Below are 5,029 nucleotides of genomic sequence, written 5' to 3'. Positions count from 1 at the left end.
GATAAGAACACCCCGACTCATAAATTTGAGGAAGTTATGAAAGTGGAGAAAGAAATGTTATCATTTGTAGGGAATACACCTAAGGAAGAGACTAAGGATAGTGGGAAGAAGCCTCTAGTGCTAACTATACCAATGAAGAAAGAATATACATATTTGGAGAGTGTACTCAAAATGTTAAAGAATATTTCAAATGAAGTAGTTGACTTGAAGAAAAAAACTAGGGAAAAGTTAATCAAGACATATACCTTTCCATCATTTTAAAAAGAAATCCAACATCTAACCCAAACTAGTCATGGTTCAAGAGTAAGCCTGAAATTAGATGATTTTGGCATTGATTCGATCAAGTCAATTTAGTCAGCCAATTGTGAGAGCTCAGCAAGGGAGAGATTTGAGTAGAATGGGGGAGAAATCTGAGTAGAATAGAGGAGTATTCACAGAGGGGAGGACTCCTTTTTGTCCATACCGAAAAACTTGGTAGGGTGAACAAGAGGTTTCAAAGAAGGATTAGTTGGTCTAGTTCCCTCCATTTTTTGACTGTGAGAAATAGGTGTTCTTTATTTCTACTGGCATTAGGAAGCTGTTTGTCGGGCGAATGACCTTCACTCTTCAACCAATCCTCCTTCCGGACCTAAGACTTGTGCCTATTGGTCCCCTTCTTATACGTATAATTTGGGTAACTGGAGAATCCTCTACCTCTGCCTCCGCCTATGCCTTTGTGTTTGATGCTTTCACTTGAGAAAAAACATAAATACATGTAAATTCATAAATTAAATACAACTAACCTGTGATTCCAAAGACTTGAATGGTGAATTAGCCCGTCTCTTCTATGATTCTAAAGACTCAAATGGTGAATTAGCCCGTCTCTTCTATGATTCCAAAGCCTTGAATTGTGAGTTAGCCTGCCTCTTCAAAAGCCTCCAAGTCCTTTCCAATGCTATTCTATCCATGACAGAGGCTCTAATTATATAGAAACTTTCACAGGCCCTAAAAATCTCTAACCATATATGGATTTCTCTCAAAATATATCAAAACCCTCCCGCCAACCCCCTCCAAGCCCTCCCGCCAACCGCACCAAACGAGCCAACCCTCCAAACCCTCCTACCAACCGCACCATTTTCATGGATAGATTATCCAAAACCCCCAAACCCTCCTGCCAATGGCAACAATTTGGTGCCAAACGAGCCATCTTCATGGATAGATTACCTGTTTTCATGGAATTTAGAACTAGGGTAAATATTTTCATGGAAACATGGTCCCTAGAAAATTTTAGCGGTAAGAATAGCAATCATTTTCATGGAAACATGGTCCCTGGTAAATTTTCGCGGGTAATTGGTTTTCGTTCCTACGCGTTTTTGGGCTTTCCCCCTGGGCTTTCCTCCTAGCCAGTTTTCCACTCTCCCTTGGTCATTACAGTCCAAGTTTGGTGGGCTCAATCATCGCAGTGGGTCAAATGGGTCGAATTTTTAATTGTATGCACTTTGCATAGTCGAATGGGTCAATTTTTTAATTCTATGCACTTTGCACTGTATTTTTGTTTTTAATTGTGTGGACTTTGAATTTTGTTTTTAATTATATGCACTTTGTTTTTAATTGTATAGATTGTATGTTTTGGCTATTTTGTTTTTAATTTTATTTAGAGTTTATTATGTTTTTTGTTATTTTTATTTTATTTAAAGTTAAATAAGTTTATTAGAATTTTGTTATTTTTATTTTAAATAAATTTAATTAATATTAATTATCTTTTTTAAAAGTTTCTTTATTTATCAATTATCTATTATTAAAAATAATTAAATTATTAATAAAAATTCTTATACTATTAAAAAAATTAACAAAATTAAATTATTAATCAAGGTTCATATACTATTAAAAAATTAATAAAGATTTATATACAAATAAAAAATTAGCAAAAAATTCAACCCAAAAACATTTGACCATCAGAGAGGGAGCTCTGAAGTGGTATTTGGCGACCCCAAACTGTTACAGGGTTCTGCACACATGGATGCCGGAGCCCCCCCCCCCCTCCCTCCTGATATCGATGCCTTAAAACGTCTGGTAGCCTCTTGCGGCAAGAGGAAAGAAAACCCGAATTTGCAGAAGTTTGTAAAGAAATTTGAATCCATCCCCTCCGTTGAACTGCATGCAGAACACCCGTGCTAGATTGCACTGAACCTAGTAGAACGTGGGCTTATTGGTTAATTTACAGGCTTCAGGCCCTCTCCCAAAGCTATAGATGGATGGGTCTAGTGAAATTGGAGGCCCCTTGTCTCTGTAGGAATTTGAAATCATCTAGTAGGCAGAGGCTATTATGTTTTTATCTTCGACTCAACTGAAGATCGAGATCTTATTTTCCGAAACGGTCCATATTTCATGGGCCCCCAAGGGCTCTATCTGAATAAATGGACGCCGAACTTTGATCCTTCACAGGATATTCCTTCAGTCGTTCCTGTCTGGGTAAGGTTACCTCACCTCCCTCTTCATTTCTAGAACCTGGAATCTATGGAAACCATCGAGAACAAACTAGGTAAATACATTGATAGGGCTGAAAGGAGAGAACAATATTCGTGTGCCAGAATATGCGTTGAAGTCGACTTGGAGATAGGGTTTCTCGAGGTGATCAAGCTAACCATAGTTGACTGGTCTCACATACAGGAACTCGACTATGAACAACTCCCCTTCAAGTGCTGACATTGTCACGACTATGGTCATTTCACTCGAAACAGTAAGAAGAAAACTGAGGATGAATCTGAAAAAGAGAAGGGCAAACATTGGACACAAGCTTGAAAGGCAGGCACATCCAAGCAGACCAACATAGCGAAAGGGAAAGGAGGGAATACAGAGACTAGAGGACCCTCTGCTAGGAAGAGACTTCCTGAAGCTCATGCCACAGCAAATGCCACCACTTCAACAAATCCTTTTGCTGTTCTAAACCCTCCAGAAGATCAGAACCACCCAGATCTTGAAGAGGGAGAGGCGCAATAACATATTGAATAGATAGTAGACACAGAAATAAAATCAGGATCTCAGGAACAAACTGGAGTAGCCACTTCAGAAATCCCTTGTGTAGATGCAACCCTGCAGGAAACCCATGGCTTTCCAGCAGGTGCCATATCCCCACTCTCTTATGCAGAAATGATCAAAAATAAAAAGCTAGTAGACAGATCTGGTTCTTTTAAAGAAGACTCTTTTGAGTGATCTAGCAAAAAGGTAGGAAGGAAGTGTCGTAAGGAGATCAGAGAAGAAGAGTCGGAGAGATTAAAGATGTAGGGAAGTTAGTCTACAATCAAAATGTCATTAGGTAGAAACACGAGGGCTCGACCCAAAAAGGGAGGCCCTACTCCTTCCTTCCTTGGTAAATAATGTAGATTGTCTCTTGGAATTGTAGGAGTTTGGGGAACCCATTGAAAGCTGAAGCAGTAAAAGATCTATCAAGAATGGAACCCTCAGATATCCTCCTGCTCCAAGAGACAAAGATAGAAGAGGATGCTCTTATATCCTTAAGTTGAATCAAGTGGAATAAGAACTCAGGAAAAGAAGTCAGCGCCCGAGGTACTTTAGAAGGTCTTGCAACCTTATGGTCAGAGGATATGTTTTAGCTAAAAAGCTCCTTCGCAACCCAACACTGGATATACATAGAACTTCAACATCTTCCAAGTAAGATTTGTTTGGCTCTTTTCAATCTTTATGTCCTAGTTAACTTCCTGGAAAAGAAGGACTGCTAGAATTCTCTCTCAGACTTCCTAGAAGCCTACTCCTTCAAGAATATAATTCTAGTGGGAGACTTCAATATAATCCTTGACCCAAAGGAAAAAAGAGGAGGAACCAACAACATGGACCACTTCCTTCCCATTGTGGTAGATCTGATTCAGCAATGGGATTTACTGGAGTTTAATCCAAAGCAGGGTTTTACACTTGGACAAATAACAGAATTGGGGCGGAGCACATTTCAGCCTAGTTAGATAGATTCCTACTTTAAAGCACCTTCCTCTCTGAAAAGAAGATCATAGCCACAAAAGTTTTGCCAAAGTTGACTTCAGATCATAAACCCATTCTTCTACTGCTGAAAGAAGAGGAAAATTTGGGGCCAATATCCTTCTGGTTCAGCCCTCTTTGGGAAGATAGAGAGGGTTTATGATAAGTCAAGAAGGCATGGTCCATCCATGTTCTTGTATCTCCCATCTATGTTGGGAGCAAAAGCTAAAGGCCACCAAAACAACTTTGAAAGAATGGATAAAAAAGCCCACGGACTCCCCCACTAGTCATAGAATACAAAATATTCAACAGTTGCATGATTTTGAAATGGGCCTATAGCTACAAGAAATTACCTGCTCAGAAATTCAGATCAAGAAAGATCTCCAAATCAGCACTTTCTAATCATTCAGAGAGGAGAAAGAATCCTTGAGGCTCAAATCTTGCAATCTCTGGCTTGTGTCTGGAGACAAAAATTTAGCCTTCTTTCACAAGCAAATTCAAACTCGACTCTCTAGAAACTACATTGCTGAAATCACCTCACCAGATGGGGCTGTTATCAAAGGCACAACTCTGATAAAAGAGGATGCAACCTCTCACTTCTAGCAGAGGTACAAAGAAGAAGGTACGGATCATGAAGAGGAATTCAAGACTTCCTCCAGCACGTTCCAAGACTGGTTAACGAGGAGGATAGCTCATTACTCCTAAAGCCCTTCATTGAAGATGAAATCAACAATGTCATATGGAAGATGGAACCAGACAAAGCTCTAGGACCTGATGGGTTCTCCATGTAGGTTTTAACCCCATAAAGAAATTACCTACATACGAATTCTAAAACATAGAAAATAAACAATGCGAGATCATAACACATAAAACAAATATACATAGAGAATTTCCCCTGGATCCCAAAACCAGGACTACCAACTTGATTTTTTCATTATATTCCTTTCAATGTTACAATACATATTTATACATGCTGAAGCATCTAATACCATGGACCAAAAGCCATCGCGTCCAAAACCATGGACCGAAAACCATAGGTAGGTTCGCCCAACCTAATATA

The sequence above is a fragment of the Pinus tabuliformis genome, chromosome 2_1, assembly GCF_031772625.1.
Source record: "Pinus tabuliformis cultivar Carrire ecotype Pingquan chromosome 2_1, CPIR1, whole genome shotgun sequence".
Classification (NCBI taxonomy): Eukaryota; Viridiplantae; Streptophyta; class Pinopsida; order Pinales; family Pinaceae; genus Pinus; species Pinus tabuliformis.
This window is presented reverse-complemented; position numbering follows the sequence as displayed.